This window comes from Pleurodeles waltl, chromosome 12, assembly GCF_031143425.1.
Source record: "Pleurodeles waltl isolate 20211129_DDA chromosome 12, aPleWal1.hap1.20221129, whole genome shotgun sequence".
NCBI classification, from domain to species: Eukaryota; Metazoa; Chordata; class Amphibia; order Caudata; family Salamandridae; genus Pleurodeles; species Pleurodeles waltl.
In genome coordinates this window covers 1,062,114-1,083,255 of record NC_090451.1, presented here as the reverse complement: position 1 = coordinate 1,083,255, position 21,142 = coordinate 1,062,114, and the positions used below count along the sequence as shown (strand labels likewise).

Genomic DNA, 21,142 nt, shown 5'->3' with positions numbered 1-21,142 from the left:
GTTAATGACAGTCTATGATAGGTAACCCCCTCTTGTACCGAAACAGGAATCTGTGTACACACAAAACAATCTTTTGCATCCATTGTGTCAACATACTCACTCAGCAAGCGATAGAAAACATCAGTGGATAGTTCCACTTTCGAGTTAGTTCCCTCATGCAAGTATCTTGTATCCAGCTCAAACCTCTCCCAGGCTGTTAGTGCAGTGGTAGTCTCAGGAATTGTAGCATTGTTAGTCCACTTTTATCCATTAGTGTCATACTCACAACCACGACCCTAATGAATATTTATTACATGAACCTTTTTGGCAAAAGTATTTGGTTCAAGTAAACTTAAAGTGTTGGGATTTAAGCCCACGGCTCCAGAGAGACTGGAGCCTAAATCTAGCCAGTTTAGCCTGCTCAGCCACACTACCTCACATCTACAAGCTCACAACTATAGTAACTTGGCCAAACACTGTGGACACCCGCTGTGGTGACCTGGCTATGCAGGGTAACGCAGCATTCACCGACAGTTGAGCGAGTTACAGGTGAAAAGCAAAGTATAATAACTGTCTGCATATAATATATGTCTTTCCTTATTTATTCTTCTTCCCCATTGTATGTTTGCTCTCTGCTTTAGAAACGCGAGCTGTCATCACTGCAAGGAAACTTATCACACAGCGTTCTACTGTTTACACTCACTGAACTTTCAGCATCACAGTGACCCCTCTCGTCGCCTCTATAGCTAGACTTCAAGACAGCTGGTTTGTTTACCGGTACAATTCTTGTCACCTTAGGTTGTGGTTTTTTAAAATAAGAAGGCTCGGTCCCACTGTCTGGCTACCCTTATATATTTACGTCACCACTTTACATAGTCTCACCTCTCGCTATGTGGATCGTAGGTGCAGAAGGCAGAGAGTGAGACACTGATGCAGACAAAATACGTTTGTGAGTTGAAAAATACTGGCAGCGGTGGGATTCGAACCCACGCCTCCAAAGAGACTGGAGCCTTAATCCAGCGCATTAGACTGCTCGGCCACACTACCCTGTGCAAACCTGTTTCTGTAAGCTTTCTGAAGTGAGATGTTCTGTTGTATAGGGGAGTTGGAGAATAAGGGTGTATAGCCTGTGAAGTGATCCTAGGAAAGTCAACGCCAACAGCAGCAAACACGTGATACATTCAGTAGGTCAGGATTGGCCCCGGGCCATGGGAGGTGTCAGGGAGTGCCAGTCCTGAGAGTCCGTAGGAAGACAACCCTTACATTGGCGTCCCGCACGCGCTGCTTCTCTTTCTTTAAGGATAAGGAATCAAACTATCTACGTCCCTCAACTTACCAACCCTCCGCCTCAGGAAAGATTTTGTGATTCATGAGCAGAACCCGGCTGGCGCTGTTTACAGTAATGCCTAAGCACAGTACTCAACTGAGCGGTGTTTCCAAACTGAGCCGTTGTACTGCCGGAAATACCATGGGATATGTCATTTAACTTTCACATAAAATAGGGTTAACCCAGCCCTACCACATACTAAAAACTAATGACGGAACAATAAAACGACGAGGATGGGATTCGAACCCACGCGTGCAGAGCACAATGGATTAGCAGTCCATCGCCTTAACCACTCGGCCACCTCGTCTTCGAAACACCATGTTTGAGGAGTACAAAATATGGTAGCCAAAATGTGTTCTATTAGGTGATAGTTGTCTAAACATAATAAAGAGCATATATTTACAGATTGTTATGGTAACTTGTTGTCTTCAGCTTTGCTCTATACGACCTTGTTGTCCATCCCTACTTCAGCTTGAATTTATATGTTAAATGTAATGTAATCATGAAAATTACACTTTCCAAAGGTGTTCTATCCATATGTGATGTACTATCACACTACCCTCAAATGAGCTAAGATTGCTTTAATTCAGTTGTACGTGGATTTAAAGTGCAATATCATACAAATATTGTACTGGTATGGCGCTTTCGAGTCTCTAGGTGTCAGTTATTGGTGGTGTGCTTACATGTCAACATTAGGCAGCAAATAGTACACAATTAAGGAAAACTGCCTTCCCATTTAATGTGCATTGTTCTGCAAAAAGTTTTAAGTAGGAGAAAGTAAAACTTAGTTTATAAAACAACCTAAACTGGGAGTATTGCCGCTACAGCTATGACACTTCAGTTTAAAAACGTACGTGCATCAACAAGAAATATTTTTGCGCTAAATAAATTGCTGTCCGACTACTCACGTAATGCATAAAACTGAGGCAGTCGTAATTACAATACATTGAAGTAATATTTTGGTAGTTTTTGTTGACGATGACTCCGCAGCAAGCGATCAGATTACTTTTTATTAGTGAAGGCGCGTCAGAGCCTTGATAAGTAAACTTACAAGGAGACATGCCTAGGTCGATGAACCTTTTAGACCAGGTTCGGGGACTTCCCAGTACGAGATGTCTTTTGACATCACAAATCAATAGATCAATATCTCAACAACAATCGCAATAACTAATCAGCATGCTAATCAATAACCTTTAATGAGAGTCAATAAAGTGAACACACCATGATCTTTCAGTCATGAATAACCACACCAATTTAGTTAAGTGTTAGGATATTTATTTCCCTACTGGTTACAATCTAAAGTAATTTCTGTAAATCTCATCAGCAATTCATCTCATTAGTAACTCTTCAGATTTGCAATTAGAAACGCAATTAATCAATGCATAGAGAATATTCCCTCAGTATTAACACATAATTATTAAGAAGCAACTTAGCAAAGTCTCAGTAGTGCATGGTTCAACAAAGCAAGAACTCAGTCATTTGTCTATTTGCGTCAGATTTTAGTGAACACCTTAAATAACCGCGTATTAGCATCAGCATGTTGGGCTTCATGCAACACAATTTAGCAAACACAAATTTGGAAAACATCTAACTATGGCCTCTATCAAAGAGCAGTTGGTACCTAGAAAGAAAAGGCAAACAGACAATTACAATTTTCATCAGATAGTTACCCATCCAACGGATCAGCAAACAGCGTCAGTCTTCGTCCTCGGGACATCAGTCGTTTGCATCATCAGCAAAGAAAGGACAGGGCAAAGTATCAGTATGGCATAGCTAAGGAACAAGAACTTCCCTCATATAGAGGAGAAGTAAGTATCAGGTAAGGAATAAGTAAAGGGTGGTTTAGAGTAACAGGGCGAACAAACGGCAAAGTCTCAAACGAAATGGCCTAAATGGCTCAGTAGAATGGCAAAGAATGGCTTGGAGTGGAATGTCCAATAAATGCCTGAATTCTCCTCGGGTCATGTGGTTAAATCAAAACTGTCTAAATTACTCCTAATTCCTCAATGGATAATCATCGGTGCATCGCCATCTCTGTCCAATAATCTTCACCAGAGTTTTACACAAACCACAGTTCTCATGTCGTTGATTGACCCATGTTATTGACGTTTTCATCGGTTGGAATGTCAGGTAAGAAAAGTTACATTTTACGCTACAGTCAGTAGTTCCATTGTTTTCTCCTACTCCAGGCAGCCTTGCACCTGTTACAAATTACACTGTTGCATTCAGCAAGAATGTCTCCTTGAGCAAGTAGGGTACCATGAGAAAGAATTTACTACAGCTACTCACATCTCTAGCTTCTGGGAAAGTACAGTTTCATGTCCTTCAGGAAAATAGCACATTGCACGTTAGAAAAAGACAGTTTACTATGAGACCAGGCAGCTAGGCACAGACCTTCGCTAAACTAAGGCCTACTGCTTAATGAACAAACTCCTAATACATAACTCCAATTTTGATATGTTAATACAAATTAAAAACATTAGTACATAATTAATTCAGCATTAATAACTTTCATTAGTCTTCGTATACATTGGTAGCCACTCTCCGTGTGCACATTTCAAACGTGTGCATTATTTCTACGTTAACACATTTTTTATGCAGCTTCATTACACAATATATTGTAAGCTTTTCATGTTAATATTAATTTTAAAAGACACACTCCAGCAATCCCTCCTCTGATGACTCTTGTCATCACACAAATCTTCCCTACTAATTTTACATTCTAAAATTCCCTCATATCAATCTCTTCCCTTCTTGGTTTCCCCTTTGATCTTGCCCTGAATAATTTTTCCCTTTGTTTTTCTTCCCTCCTCCTATTATTTTTCGCCATCTTCAATTTTATTCTTTTACTAATTTTACATGCCACCCATGATCCAAATAAGCAATCTATAACAATCAATATCCCCTGTATTATTTTAGACAATATCCCATGCCAAATGTTACTAATCCAATTTCCACTGAAGCAAATCCTTTCCCAACCTTTTTCCAAACACCTGGTTCTTTCAAATCCTTCAAGTCCGTACTATCCCTAGTCAAGTTAGTAAGCATACTTCTAATCTCATTACTATTATCTGGTATGTAAGCGCAACAATTACACCCATTGAGCAATCTACAAACTCTGCCATTTTTCACTAAAAGAATGTCTAAAGCAAGCCTGTTTTGAAGAGTCATAGCCCCCTCCGCAGCAAGTTCAGTATCCATCAGGAGTATAGCCCCTGAAAAGTTTGTCAGCATGTTATCCTCAATAGTAGACAACTTTTGAATCTTTATGGAGTTCATAATAACTCCCACTGAAGAAATTATCGTCCCAAATATGTCTCCTACTACACCAGCAGCAGTCTCTTTCTTATGTCTAGTACGATGTAATTCAGACAATTTTGGTAACCTTTTCAAATCGTCAAGTTGATATATCTTTGGGAAAACTATCCCCAAATAACATGTCCCATACTATCCCTTTGGAAGACGGTAATAAGCATTAAGTCCACATATATAATAAATCCCGGGGATTGCTGGATCCTGTCCATTTAACATGAACGTCCATTTACTCTGAAACAAAAACACACGCTTACATTCACTCATTCCCACAAACACATTGTCATAGTATGATTTGGTCTTGGATATGCAAAGCTTTCCTACATGTAGTGCGTCTAAAGCTAACTTCCCTTGTTCTCTAATTGCACTATAATCGTCACTACTAGCAAAGGCCCGTTGCTGTAATCCTTTCTCTAGTTTATCCTTCAATGCCCTTCTTCTCTCTTCCGTGTGATCTAAAAAGCTTTTCTCTACAGGTGTAAGCAAACATGTCAAATTATTGTGGTGTGCATAAGATGTACTAATTGTTAATGTCGCCTGAAAGAATCCTTTAACTAACTTTATGCTATAGTACTTAGCTACCCCACTCACATCCTCTATGATAGGCACATTAGAAAACACAAGATCATGATTTGAGTAAAAATATTGAATCTCTTCCTGGTTATAGAATCTTGTTAGTAACAGACTACAACGTATCCAATATGTTAATGACAGTCTATGATAGGTAACCCCCTCTTGTACCGAAACAGGAATCTGTTTACACACAAAACAATCTTTTGCATCCATTGTGTCAACATACTCACTCAGCAAGCGATAGAAAACATCAGTGGATAGTTCCCCTTTCGAGTTAGTTCCCTCATGCAAGTATCTTGTATCCAGCTCAAACCTCTCCCAGGCTGTTAGTGCAGTGGTAGTCTCAGGAATTGTAGCATTGTTAGTCCCACTTTTATCCATTAGTGTCATACTCACAACCACGACCCTAATGAATATTTATTACATGAACCTTTTTTGCAAAAGTATTTGGTTCAAGTGTTGGGATTCAAGCCCACGGCTCCAGAGAGACTGAAGCCTAAATCTAGCCAGTTTAGCCTGCTCAGCCACGCTACCTCACATCTACAAGCTCACAACTATAGCAACTTGGCCAAACACTGTGGACACCCGCTGTGGTGACCTGGCTATGCAGGGTAACGCAGCATTCACCGACAGTTGAGCGAGTTACAGGTGAAAAGCAAAGTATAATAACTGTCTGCATATAATATATGTCTTTCCTTATTTATTCTTCTTCCCCATTGTATGTTTGCTCTCTGCTTTAGAAACGCGAGCTGTCATCACTGCAAGGAAACGTATCACACAGCGTTGTACTGTTTACACTCACTGAACTTTCAGCATCACAGTGACCCCTCTCGTCGCCTCTATAGTTAGACTTCAAGACAGCTGGTTTGTTTACCGATACAATTCTTGTCACCTTAGGTTGTGGTTTTTTAAAATAAGAAGGCTCGGTCCCACTGTCTGGCTACCCTTATATATATACGTCACCACTTTACATAGTCTCACCTCTCGCTATGTGGATCGTAGGTGCAGAAGGCAGAGAGTGAGACACTGATGCAGACAAAATACGTTTGTGAGTTGAAAAATACAGGCAGCAGTGGGAATCGAACCTACGCCTCCAAAGAGACTGGAGCCTTAATCCAGTGCCTTAGACCACTCAGCCACACTACCCTGTGCAAACCTGTTTCTGTAAGCTTTCTGAAGTGAGATGTTCTGTTGTATAGGGGAGTTGGAGAATAAGGGTGTATAGCCTGTGAAGTGATCCTAGGAAAGTCAACGCCAACAGCAGCAGGCACGTGATACATTCAGTAGGTCAGGATTGGCCCCGGGCCATGGGAGGTGTCAGGGAGCGCCAGTCCTGAGAGTCCATAGGAAGACAACCCATACATTGGCGTCCCGCACGCGCTGCTTCTCTTTCTTTAAGGATAAGGAATCAAACTATCTGCGTCCCTCAACTTACCAACCCTCCGCCTGAGGAAAGATTTCGTGATTCATGAGCAGAACCCGGCTGACGCTGTTTACAGTAATGCCTAAGCACAGTACTCAACTGAGCGGTGTTTCCAAACTGAGCCGTTGTACTGCCGGAAATACCATGGGATATGTCATTTAACTTTCACATAAAATAGGGTTAACCCAGCCCTACCACAGACTAAAAACTAAAGATGGAACAATAAACCGACGAGGATGGGATTCGAACCCACGCGTGCAGAGCACAATGGATTAGCAGTCCATCGCCTTAACCACTCGGCCAACTCGTCTTCAAAACACCATCTTTCAGGAGTACAAAATATGGTAGCCAAAATGTGTTCTATTAGGTGATAGTTGTCTAAACATAATAAAGAGCATATATTTACAGATTGTTATGGTAACTTGTTGTCTTCAGCTTTGCTCTATACGACCTTGTTGTCCATCCCTACTTCAGCTTGAATTTATATGTTAAATGTAATGTAATCATGAAAATTACACTTTCCAAACGTGTTCTATCCATATGTGATGTACTATCACACTACCCTCAAATGAGCTAAGATTGCTTTAATTCAGTTGTACGTGGATTTAAAGTGCAATATCATACAAATATTGTACTGGTATGGCGCTTTCGAGTCTCTAGGTGTCAGTTATTGGTGGTGTGCTTACATGTCAACATTAGGCAGCAAATAGTACACAATTAAGGAAAACTGCCTTCCCATTTAATGTGCATTGTTCTGCAAAAAGTTTTAAGTAGGAGAAAGTAAAACTTAGTTTATAAAACCACCTAAACTGGGAGTATTGCCGCTACAGCTATGACACTTCAGTTTAAAAACGTACGTGCATCAACAAGAAATATTTTTGCGCTAAATAAATTGCTGTCCGACTACTCACGTAATGCATAAAACTGAGGCAGTCGTAATTACAATACATTGAAGTAATATTTTGGTAGTTTTTGTTGACGATGACTCCGCAGCAAGTGATCAGATTACTTTTTATTAGTGAAGGCGCGTCAGAGCCTTGATAAGTAAACTTACAAGGAGACATCCTAGGTCGATGAACCTTTTAGACCAGGTTCGGGGACTTCCCAGTACGAGATGTCTTTTGGCATCACAAATCAATAGCTCAATATCTCAACAACAATCGCAATAACTAATCAGCATGCTAATCAATAACCTTTAATGAGAGTCAATAAAGTGAACACACCATGATCTTTCAGTCATGAATAACCACACCAATTTAGTTAAGTGTTAGGATATTTATTTCCCTACTGGTTACAATCTAAAGTCATTTCTGTTAATCTCATCAGCAATTCATCTCATTAGTAACTCTTCAGATTTGCAATTAGAAACGCAATTAATCAATGCATAGAGAATATTCACTCAGTATTAACACATAATTATTAAGAAGCAACTTAGCAAAGTCTCAGTAGTGCATGGTTCAACAAAGCAAGAACTCAGTCATTTGTCTATTTGCGTCAGATTTTAGTGAACACCTTAAATAACCTCGTATTAGCATCAGCATGTTGGGCTTCATGCAAAACAATTTAGCAAACACAAATTTGGAAAACATCTAACTATGGCCTCTATCAAAGAGCAGTTGGTACCTAGAAAGAAAAGGCAAAGAGACAATTACAATTTTCATAAGATAGTTACCCATCCAACGGATCAGCAAACAGCGTCAGTCTTCGTCCTCGGGACATCAGTCGTTTGCATCATCAGCAAACAAAGGACAGGGCAAAGTATCAGAATGGCATAGCTAAGGAACAAGAACTTCCCTCATATAGAGGAGAAGTAGGTATCAGGTAAGGAATAAATAAAGGGTGGTTTAGAGTAACAGGGCGAACAAACGGCAAAGTCTCAAACGAAATGGCCTAAATGGCTCAGTAGAATGGCAAAGAATGGCTTGGAGTGGAATGTCCAATAAATGCCTGATTTCTCCTCGGGTCATGTGGTTAAATCAAAACTGTCTAATTTACTCCTAATTCCTCAATGGATAATCATTGGTGCATCGCCATCTCTGTCCAATAATCTTCACCAGAGTTTTACACAAACCACAGTTCTCATGTCGTTGATTGGCCCATGTTATTGACGTTTTCATCGGTTGGAATGTCAGGTAAGAAAAGTTACATTTTACGCTACAGTCAGTAGTTCCATTGTTTTCTCCTACTCCAGGCAGCCTTGCACCTGTTACAAATTACACTCTTGCATTCAGCAAGAATGTCTCCTTGAGCAAGTAGGGTCCCATGAGAAAGAATTTACTACAGCTACACACATCTCTAGCTTCTGGGAAAGTACAGTTTCATGTCCTTCAGGAAAATAGCACATTGCACGTTAGAAAAAGACAGTTTAATATGAGACCAGGCAGCTAGGCACAGACCTACGCTAAACTAAGGCCTACTGCTTAATGAACAAACTCCTAATACATAACTCCAATTTTGATATGTTAATACAAATTAAAAACATTAGAACATAATTAATTCAGCATTAATAACTTTCATTAGTCTTCGTATACATTGGTAGCCACTCCCCGTGGGCACATTTTTAAACGTGTGCATTATTTCTACGTTAACACATTTTTTATGCAGCTTCATTACACAATATATTGTAAGCTTTTCATGTTAATATTAATTTTAAAAGACACACTCCAGCAATCCCTCCTCTGATGACTCTTGCTATCACACAAATCTTCCCTACTAATTTTACATACTAAAATTCCCTCATATCAATCTCTTCCCTTCTTGGTTTCCTCTTTGATCTTGCCCTGAATAATTTTTCCCTTTGTTTTTCTTCCCTCCTCCTATTATTTTTCGCCATCTTAAATTTTATTATTTTACTAATTTGACATGCCACCCATGATCCAAATAAGCAATCTATAACAATCAATATCCCCTGTATTTTTTTTAGTCAATATCCCATGCCAAATGTTACTAATCCAGTTTCCCACTGAAGCAAATCCTTTCCCAACCTTTTTCCAAACACCTGGTTCTTTCAAATCCTTCAAGTCCGTACTATCTCTAGTCAAGTTAGTAAGCATACTTCTAATCTCATTACTGTTATCTGGTATGTAAGCGCAACAATTACACCCATTGAGCAATCTACAAACTCTGCCATTTTTCACTAAAAGAATGTCTAAAGCAAGCATGTTTTGAAGAGTCATAGCCCCCTCCGCAGCAAGTTCAGTATCCATCAGGAGTATAGCCCCTGAAAAGTTTGTCAGCATGTTATCCTCAATAGTAGACAACTTTTGAATCTTTATGGAGTTCATAATAACTCCCACTGAAGAAATTATCGTCCCAAATATGTCTCCTACTACACCAGCAGCAGTCTCTTTCTTATGTCTAGTACGATGTAATTCAGACAATTTTGGTAACCTTTTCAAATCGTCAAGTTGATATATCTTTGGGAAAACTATCCCCAAATAACATGTCCCATACTATCCCTTTGGAAGACGGTAATAAGCATTAAGTCCACATATATAATAAATCCCGGGGATTGCTGGATCCTGTCCATTTAACATGAACGTCCATTTACTCTGAAACAAAAACACACGCTTACATTCACTCATTCCCACAAACACATTGTCATAGAATGATTTGGTCTTGGATATGCAAAGCTTTCCTACATGTAGTGCGTCTAAAGCTAACTTCCCTTGTTCTCTAATTGCACTATAACCGTCACTACTAGCAAAGGCCCGTTGCTGTAATCCTTTCTCTAGTTTATCCTTCAATGCCCTTCGTCTCTCTTCCGTGTGATCTAAAAAGCTTTTCTCTACAGGTGTAAGCAAGCATGTCAAATTATTGTGGTGTGCATAAGATGTACTAATTGTTAATGTCGCCTGAAAGAATCCTTTAACTAACTTTATGCTATAGTACTTAGCTACCCCACTCACATCCTCTATGATAGGCACATTAGAAAACACAAGATCATGATTTGAGTAAAAATATTGAATCTCTTCCTGGTTATAGAATCTTGTTAGTAACAGACTACAACGTATCCCATATGTTAATGACAGTCTATGATAGGTAACCCCCTCTTGTACCGAAACAGGAATCTGTGTACACACAAAACAATCTTTTGCATCCATTGTGTCAACATACTCACTCAGCAAGCGATAGAAAACATCAGTGGATAGTTCCCCTTTCGAGTTAGTTCCCTCATGCAAGTATCTTGTATCCAGCTCAAACCTCTCCCAGGCTGTTAGTGCAGTGGTAGTCTCAGGAATTGTAGCATTGTTAGTCCCACTTTATCAATTAGTGTCATACTCACAACCACGACCCTAATGAATATTTATTACATGAACCTTTTTTGCAAAAGTATTTGGTTCTAGTAAACTTAAAGAGTTGGGATTCAAGCCCACTGCTCCAGAGAGACTGGAGCCTAAATCTAGCCAGTTTAGCCTGCTCAGCCACGCTACCTCACATCTACAAGCTTTCAACTATAGTAACTTGGCCAAACACTGTGGACACCCGCTGTGGTGACCTGGCTATGCAGGGTAACACAGCATTCACCGACAGTTGAGCGAGTTACAGGTGAAAAGCAAAGTATAATAACTGTCTGCATATAATATATGTCTTTCCTTATTTATTCTTCTTCCCCATTGTATGTTTGCTCTCTGCTTTAGAAACGCGAGCTGTCATCACTGCAAGGAAACGTATCACACAGCGTTGTACTGTTTACACTCACTGAACTTTCAGCATCACAGTGACCCCTCTCGTCGCCTCTATAGTTAGACTTCAAGACAGCTGGTTTGTTTACCGATACAATTCTTGTCACCTTAGGTTGTGTTTTTTTAAAATAAGAAGGCTCGGTCCCACTGTCTGGCTACCCTTATATATATACGTCACCACTTTACATAGTCTCACCTCTCGCTATGTGGATCGTAGGTGCAGAAGGCAGAGAGTGAGACACTGATGCAGACAAAATACGTTTGTGAGTTGAAAAATACTGGCAGCAGTGGGAATCGAACCCACGCCTCCAAAGAGACTGGAGCCTTAATCCAGCGCCTTAGACCGCTCAGCCACACTTCCCTGTGCAAACCTGTTTCTGTAAGCTTTCTGAAGTGAGATGTTCTGTTGTATAGGGGAGTTGGAGAATAAGGGTGTATAGCCTGTGAAGTGATCCTAGGAAAGTCAACGCCAACAGCAGCAGGCACGTGATACATTCAGTAGGTCAGGATTGGCCCCGGGCCATGGGAGGTGTCAGGGAGCGCCAGTCCTGAGAGTCCATAGGAAGACAACCCTTACATTGTCGTCCCGCACGCGCTGCTTCTCTTTCTTTAAGGATAAGGAATCAAACTATCTACGTCCCTCAACTTACCAACCCTCCGCCTCAGGAAAGATTTTGTGATTCATGAGCAGAACCCGGCTGGCGCTCTTTACAGTAATGCCTAAGCACAGTACACAACTGAGCGGTGTTTCCAAACTGAGCCGTTGTACTGCCGGAAATACCATGGGATATGTCATTTAACTTTCACATAAAATAGGGTTAACCCAGCCCTACCACATACTAAAAACTAAAGATGGAACAATAAACCGACGAGGATGGGATTCAAACCGACGCGTGCAGAGCACAATGGATTAGCAGTCCATCGCCTTAACCACTCGGCCACCTCGTCTTCAAAACACGATGTTTCAGGAGTACAAAATATGGTAGCCAAAATGTGTTCTATTAGGTGATAGTTGTCTCAACATAATAAAGAGCATATATTTACAGATTGTTATGGTAACTTGTTGTCTTCAGCTTTGCTCTATACGACCTTGTTGTCCATCCCTACTTCAGCTTGAATTTATATGTTAAATGTAATGTAATCATGAAAATTACACTTTCCAAACGTGTTCTATCCATATGTGATGTACTATCACACTACCCTCAAATGAGCTAAGATTGCTTTAATTCAGTTGTACGTGGATTGAAAGTGCAATATCATAGAAATTTTGTACTGGTATGGCGCTTTCGAGTCTCTAGGTGTCAGTTATTGGTGGTGTGCTTACATGTCAACATTAGGCAGCAAATAGTACACAATTAAGGAAAACTGCCTTCCCATTTAATGTGCATTGTTCTGCAAAAAGTTTTAAGTAGGAGAAAGTAAAACTTAGTTTATAAAACCACCTAAACTGGGAGTATTGCCGCTACAGCTATGACACTTCAGTTTAAAAACGTACGTGCATCAACAAGAAATATTTTTGCGCTAAATAAATTGCTGTCCGACTACTCACGTAATGCATAAAACTGAGGCAGTCGTAATTACAATACATTGAAGTAATATTTTGGTCGTTTTTGTTGACGATGACTCCGCAGCAAGCGATCAGATTACTTTTTATTAGTGAAGGCGCGTCAGAGCCTTGATAAGTAAACTTACAAGGAGACACGCCTAGGTCGATGAACCTTTTAGACCAGGTTCGGGGACTTCCCAGTACGAGATGTCTTTTGGCATCACAAATCAATAGATCAATATCTCAACAACAATCGCAATAACTAATCAGCATGCTAATCAATAACCTTTAATGAGAGTCACTAAAGTGAACACACCATGATCTTTCAGTCATGAATAACCACACCAATTTAGTTAAGTGTTAGGATATTTATTTCCCTACTGGTTACAATCTAAAGTCATTTCTGTTAATCTCATCAGCAATTCATCTCATTAGTAACTCTTCAGATTTGCAATTAGAAACGCAATTAATCAATGCATAGAGAATATTCACTCAGTATTAACACATAATTATTAAGAAGCAACTTAGCAAAGTCTCAGTAGTGCATGGTTCAACAAAGCAAGAACTCAGTCATTTGTGTATTTGCGTCAGATTTTAGTGAACACCTTAAATAACCTCGTATTAGCATCAGCATGTTGGGCTTCATGCAAAACTATTTAGCAAACACAAATTTGGAAAACATCTAACTATGGCCTCTATCAAAGAGCAGTTGGTACCTAGAAAGAAAGGCAAACAGACAATTACAATTTTCATCAGATAGTTACCCATCCAACGGATCAGCAAACATCGTCAGTCTTCGTTCTCTGGACATCAGTCGTTTGCATCATCAGCAAAGAAAGGACAGGGCAAAGTATCAGTATGGCATAGCTAAGGAACAAGAACTTCCCTCATATAGAGGAGAAGTAAGTATCAGGTAAGGAATAAGTAAAGGGTGGTTTAGAGTAACAGGGCGAACAAACGGCAAAGTCTCAAACGAAATGGCCTAAATGGCTCAGTAAAATGGCAAAGAATGGCTTGGAGTGGAATGTCCAATAAATGCCTGATTTCTCCTCGGGTCATGTGGTTAAATCAAAACTGTCTAATTTACTCCTAATTCCTCAATGGATAATCATTGGTGCATCGCCATCTCTGTCCAATAATCTTCACCAGAGTTTTACACAAACCACAGTTCTCATGTCGTTGATTGGCCCATGTTATTGACGTTTTCATCGGTTGGAATGTCAGGTAAGAAAAGTTACATTTTACGCTACAGTCAGTATTTCCATTGTTTTCTCCTACTCCAGGCAGCCTTGCACCTGTTACAAATTACACTGTTGCATTCAGCAAGAATGTCTCCTTGAGCAAGTAGAGTCCCATGAGAAAGAATTTACTACAGCTACACACATCTCTAGCTTCTGGGAAAGTACAGTTTCATGTCCTTCAGGAAAATAGCACATTGCACGTTAGAAAAAGACAGTTTAATATGAGACCAGGCAGCTAGGCACAGACCTTCGCTAAACTAAGGCCTACTGCTTAATGAACAAACTCCTAATACATAACTCCAATTTTGATATGTTAATACAAATTAAAAACATTAGTACATAATTAATTCAGCATTAATAACTTTCATTAGTCTTCGTATACATTGGTAGCCACTCCCCGTGGGCACATTTCAAACGTGTGCATTATTTCTACGTTAACACATTTTTTATGCAGCTTCATTACACAATATATTGTAAGCTTTTCATGTTAATATTAATTTTAAAAGACACACTCCAGCAATCCCTCCTCTGATGACTCTTGTCATCACACAAATCTTCCCTACTAATTTTTCATACTAAAATTCCCTCATATGAATCTCTTCCATTCTTGGTTTCCCCTTTGATCTTGCCCTGAATAATTTTTCCCTTTGTTTTTCTTCCCTCCTCCTATTATTTTTCGCCATCTTCAATTTTATTCTTTTACTAATTTTACATGCCACCCATGATCCAAATAAGCAATCTATAACAATCAATATCCCCTGTATTATTTTAGACAATATCCCATGCCAAATGTTACTAATCCAATTTCCCACTGAAGCAAATCCTTTCCCAACCTTTTTCCAAACACCTGGTTCTTTCAAATCCTTCAAGTCCATACTATCCCTAGTCAAGTTAGTAAGCATACTTCTAATCTCATTACTATTATCTGGTATGTAAGCGCAACAATTACACCCATTGAGCAATCTACAAACTCTGCCATTTTTCACTAAAAGAATGTCTAAAGCAAGCCTGTTTTGAAGAGTCATAGCCCCCTCCGCAGCAAGTTCAGTATCCATCAGGAGTATAGCCCCTGAAAAGTTTGTCAGCATGTTATCCTCAATAGTAGACAACTTTTGAATCTTTATGGAGTTCATAATAACTCCCACTGAAGAAATTATCGTCCCAAATATGTCTCCTACTACACCAGCAGCAGTCTCTTTCTTATGTCTAGTACGATGTAATTCAGACAATTTTGGTAACCTTTTCAAATCGTCAAGTTGATATATCTTTGGGAAATCTATCCCCAAGTAACATGTCCCATACTATCCCTTTGGAAGACGGTAATAAGCATTAAGTCAACATATATAATAAATCCCGGGGATTGCTGGATCCTGTCCATTTAACATGAACGTCCATTTACTCTGAAACAAAAACACACGCTTACATTCACTCATTCCCACAAACACATTGTCATAGTATGATTTGGTCTTGGATATGCAAAGCTTTCCTACATGTAGTGCGTCTAAAGCTAACTTCCCTTGTTCTCTAATTGCACTATAACCGTCACTACTAGCAAAGGCCCGTTGCTGTAATCCTTTCTCTAGTTTACCCTTCAATGCCCTTCTTCTCTCTTCCGTGTGATCTAAAAAGCTTTTCTCTACAGGTGTAAGCAAACATGTCAAATTATTGTGGTGTGCATAAGATGTACTAATTGTTAATGTCGCCTGAAAGAATCCTTTAACTAACTTTATGCTATAGTACTTAGCTACCCCACTCACATCCTCTATGATAGGCACATTAGAAAACACAAGATCATGATTTGAGTAAAAATATTGAATCTCTTCCTGGTTATAGAATCTTGTTAGTAACAGACTACAACGTATCCCATATGTTAATGACAGTCTATGATAGGTAACCCCCTCTTGTACCGAAACAGGAATCTGTGTACACACAAAACAATCTTTTGCATCCATTGTGTCAACATACTCACTCAGCAAGCGATAGAAAACATCAGTGGATAGTTCCCCTTTCGAGTTAGTTCCCTCATGCAAGTATCTTGTATCCAGCTCAAACCTCTCCCAGGCTGTTAGTGCAATGGTAGTCTCAGGAATTGTAGCATTGTTAGTCCCACTTTTATCCATTAGTGTCATACTCACAACCACGACCCTAATGAATATTTATTACATGAACCTTTTTTGCAAAAGTATTTGGTTCAAGTAAACTTATAGTGTTGGGATTCAAGCCCACGGCTCCAGAGAGACTGGAGCCTAAATCTAGCCAGTTTAGCCTGCTCAGCCACGCTACCTCACATGTACAAGGTCACAACTATAGTAACTTGGCCAAACACTGTGGACACCTGCTGTGGTGACCTGGCTATGCAGGGTAACGCAGCATTCACCGACAGTTGAGCGAGTTACAGGTGAAAAGCAAAGTATAATAACTGTCTGCATATAATATATGTCTTTCCTTATTTATTCTTCTTCCCCATTGTATGTTTGCTCTCTGCTTTAGAAACGCGAGCTGTCATCACTGCAAGGAAACGTATCACACAGCGTTCTACTGTTTACACTCACTGAACTTTCAGCATCACAGTGACCCCTCTCGTCGCCTCTATAGTTAGACTTCAAGACAGCTGGTTTGTTTACCGATACAATTCTTGTCACCTTAGGTTGTGGTTTTTTAAAATAAGAAGGCTCGGTCCCACTGTCTGGCTACCCTTATATATATACGTCACAACTTTACATAGTCTCACCTCTCGCTATGTGGATCGTAGGTGCAGAAGGCAGAGAGTGAGACACTGATGCAGACAAAATACGTTTGTGAGTTGAAAAATACTGCCAGCGGTGGAATTCGAACCCACGCCTCCAAAGAGACTGGAACCTTAATCCAGCACCTTAGAACGCTCGGCCACACTACCCTGTGCAAACCTGTTTCTGTAAGCTTTCTGAAGTGAGATGTTCTGTTGTATAGGGGAGTTGGAGAATAAGGGTGTATAGCCTGTGAAGTGATCCTAGGAAAGTCAACGCCAACAGCAGCAGGCACGTGATACATTCAGTAGGTCAGGATTGGCCCCGGGCCATGGGAGGTGTCAGGGAGCGCCAGTCCTGAGAGTCCGTAGGAAGACAACCCTTACATTGGCGTCCCGCACGCGCTGCTTCTTTTCTTTAAGGATAAGGAATCAAACTATCTACGTCCCTCAACTTACCAACCCTCCGCCTCAGGAAAGATTTTGTGATTCATGAGCAGAACCCAGCTGGCGCTGTTTACAGTAATGCCTAAGCACAGTACTCAACTGAGCGGTGTTTCCAAACTGAGCCGTTGTACTGCTGGAAATACCATGGGATATGTCATTTAACTTTCACATAAAATAGGGTTAACCCAGCCCTACCACATACTAAAAACTAAAGACGGAACAATAATCCGACGAGGATGGGATTCGAACCCACGCGTGCAGAGCACCATGGAGTAGCAGTCCATCGCCTTAACCACTCGGCCACCTCGTCTTCAAAACACCATGTTTCAGGAGTACAAAATATGGTAGCCAAAATGTGTTCTATTAGGTGATAGTTGTCTAAACATAATAAAGAGCACATATTTACAGATTGTTATGGTAACTTGTTGTCTTCAGCTTTGCTCTATACGACCTTGTTGTCCATCCCTACTTCAGCTTGAATTTATATGTTAAATGTAATGTAATCATGAAAATTACACTTTCCAAACGTGTTCTATCCATATGTGATGTACTATCACACTACCCTCAAATGAGCTAAGATTGCTTTAATTCAGTTGTACGTGGATTTAAAGTGCAATATCATACAAATATTGTACTGGTATGGCGCTTTCGAGTCTCTAGGTGTCAGTTATTGGTGGTGTGCTTACATGTCAACATTAGGCAGCAAATAGTACACAATTAAGGAAAACTGCCTTCCCATTTAATGTGCATTGTTCTGCAAAAAGTTTTAAGTAGGAGAAAGTAAAACTTAGTTTATAAAATCACCTAAACTGGGAGTATTGCCGCTACAGCTATGACACTTCAGTTTAAAAACGTACGTGCATCAACAAGAAATATTTTTGCGCTAAATAAATTGCTGTCCGACTACTCACGTAATGCATAAAACTGAGGCAGTCGTAATTACAATACATTGAAGTAATATTTTGGTAGTTTTTGTTGACGATGACTCCGCAGCAAGCGATCAGATTAATTTTTATTAGTGAAGGCGCGTCAGAGCCTTGATAAGTAAACTTACAAGGAGACATCCTAGGTCGATGAACCTTTTAGACCAGGTTCGGGGACTTCCCAGTACGAGATGTCTTTTGGCATCACAAATCAATAGATCAATATCTCAACAACAATCGCAATAACTAATCAGCATGCTAATCAATAACCTTTCATGAGAGTCAATAAAGTGAACACACCATGATCTTTCAGTCATGAATAACCACACCAATTTAGTTAAGTGTTAGGATATTTATTTCCCTACTGGTTACAATCTAAAGTCATTTCTGTTAATCTCATCAGCAATTCATCTCATTAGTAACTTTTCAGATTTGCAATTAGAAACACAATTAATCAATGCATAGAGAATATTCACTCAGTATTAACACATAATTATTAAGAAGCAACTTAGCAAAGTCTCAGTAGTGCATGGTTCAACAAAGCAAGAACTCAGTCATTTGTCTATTTGCGTCAGATTTTAGTGAACACCTTAAATAACCTCGTATTAGCATCAGCATGTTGGGCTTCATGCAAAACTATTTAGCAAACACAAATTTGGAAAACATCTAACTATGGCCTCTATCAAAGAGCAGTTGGTACCTAGAAAGAAAGGCAAACAGACAATTACAATTTTCATCAGATAGTTACCCATCCAACGGATCAGCAAACAGCGTCAGTCTTCGTTCTCGGGACATCAGTCGTTTGCATCATCAGCAAAGAAAGGACAGGGCAAAGTATCAGTATGGCATAGCTAAGGAACAAGAACTTCCCTCATATAGAGGAGAAGTAAGTATCAGGTAAGGAATAAGTAAAGGGTGGTTTAGAGTAACAGGGCGAACAAACGGCAAAGTCTCAAACGAAATGGCCTAAATGGCTCAGTAGAATGGCAAAGAATGGCTTGGAGTGGAATGTCCAATAAATGCCTGATTTCTCCTCGGGTCATGTGGTTAAATCAAAACTGTCTAATTTACTCCTAATTCCTCAATGGATAATCATTGGTGCATCGCCATCTCTGTCCAATAATCTTCACCAGAGTTTTACACAAACCACAGTTCTCATGTCGTTGATTGGCCCATGTTATCGACGTTTTCATCGGTTGGAATGTCAGGTAAGAAAAGTTACATTTTACTCTACAGTCAGTAGTTCCATTGTTTTCTCCTACTCCAGGCAGCCTTGCACCTGTTACAAATTACACTGTTGCATTCAGCAAGAATGTCTCCTTGAGCAAGTAGGGTCCCATGAGAAAGAATTTACTACAGCTACACACATCTCTAGCTTCTGGGAAAGTACAGTTTCATGTCCTTCAGGAAAATAGCACATTGCACGTTAGAAAAAGACAGTTTAATATGAGACCAGGAAGCTAGGCACAGACCTTCGCTAAACTAAGGCCTACTGCTTAATGAACAAACTCCTAATACATAACTCCAATTTTGATATGTTAATACAAATTAAAAACATTAGTACATAATTAATTCAGCATTAATAACTTTCATTAGTCTTCGTATACATTGGTAGCCACTCCCCGTGGGCACATTTCAAACGTGTGCATTATTTCTACATTAACACATTTTTTATGCAGCTTCATTACACAATATATTGTAAGCTTTTCATGTTAATATTAATTTTAAAAGACACACTCCAGCAATCCCTCCTCTGATGACTCTTGTCATCACACAAATCTTCCCTACTAATTTTATATACTAAAATTCCCTCATATCAATCTCTTCCCTTCTTGGTTTCCCCTTTGATCTTGCCCTGAATAATTTTTCCCTTTGTTTTTCTTCCCTCCTCCTATTATTTTTCGCCATCTTCAATTTTATTCTTTTACTAATTTTACATGCCACCCATGATCCAAATAAGCAATCTATAACAATCAATATCCCCTGTATTTTTTTAGACAATATCCCATGCCAAATGTTACTAATCCAATTTCCCACTGAAGCAAATCCTTTCCCAACCTTTTTCCAAACACCTGGTTCTTTCAAATCCTTCAAGTCCGTACTATCCCTAGTCAAGTTAGTAAGCATACTTCTAATCTCATTACTATTATCTGGTATGTAAGCGCAACAATTACACCCATTGAGCAATCTACAAACTCTGCCATTTTTCACTAAAAGAATGTCTTAAGCAAGCCTGTTTTGAAGAGTCATAGCCCCCTCCGCAGCAAGTTCAGTATCCATCAGGAGTATAGCCCCTGAAAAGTTTGCCAGCATGTTATCCTCAATAGTAGACAACTTTTGAATCTTTATGGAGTTCATAATAACTCCCACTGAAGAAATTATCGTCCCAAATATGTCTCCTACTACACCAGCAGCAGTCTCTTTCTTATGTCTAGTACGATGTAATTCAGACAATTTTGGTAACCTTTTCAAATCGTCAAGTTGATATATCTTTGGGAAAACTATCCCCAAATAACATGTCCCATACTATCCCTTTGGAAGACGGTAATAAGCATTAAGTCCACATATATAATAAATCCCAGGGATTGCTGGATCCTGTCCATTTAACATGAACGTCCATTTACTCTGAAACAAAAACACACGCTTACATTCACTCATTCCCACAAACACATTGTCATAGTATGATTTGGTCTTGGATATGCAAAGCTTTCCTACATGTAGTGCGTCTAAAGCTAACTTCCCTTGTTCTCTAATTGCACTATAACCGTCACTACTAGCAAAGGCCCGTTGCTGTAATCCTTTCTCTAGTTTACCCTTCAATGCCCTTCTTCTCTCTTCCGTGTGATCTAAAAAGCTTTTCTCTACAGGTGTAAGCAAACATGTCAAATTATTGTGGTGTGCATAAGATGTACTAATTGTTAATGTCGCCTGAAAGAATCCTTTAACTAACTTTATGCTATA

General features: G+C 39.6%; 5 non-coding genes across 5 annotated transcripts; all 5 read right to left on the bottom strand.

The window, feature by feature from the left end:
- Positions 1-1,531: 1,531 nt before the first annotated feature.
- Positions 1,532-1,613, bottom strand: TRNAS-GCU (transfer RNA serine (anticodon GCU)). Its single transcript has one exon. It is a non-coding gene; the product is annotated as a tRNA-Ser (tRNA).
- A 5,229-nt stretch (positions 1,614-6,842) lies between these two features.
- TRNAS-GCU (transfer RNA serine (anticodon GCU)) lies at positions 6,843-6,924 on the bottom strand. Its single transcript has one exon. It is a non-coding gene; the product is annotated as a tRNA-Ser (tRNA).
- A 4,654-nt stretch (positions 6,925-11,578) lies between these two features.
- On the bottom strand, positions 11,579-11,660 carry TRNAL-AAG (transfer RNA leucine (anticodon AAG)). Its single transcript has one exon. It is a non-coding gene; the product is annotated as a tRNA-Leu (tRNA).
- A 505-nt stretch (positions 11,661-12,165) lies between these two features.
- TRNAS-GCU (transfer RNA serine (anticodon GCU)) lies at positions 12,166-12,247 on the bottom strand. The gene has a single exon. It is a non-coding gene; the product is annotated as a tRNA-Ser (tRNA).
- A 5,239-nt stretch (positions 12,248-17,486) lies between these two features.
- Positions 17,487-17,568, bottom strand: TRNAS-GCU (transfer RNA serine (anticodon GCU)). The gene has a single exon. It is a non-coding gene; the product is annotated as a tRNA-Ser (tRNA).
- Positions 17,569-21,142: the final 3,574 nt, after the last annotated feature.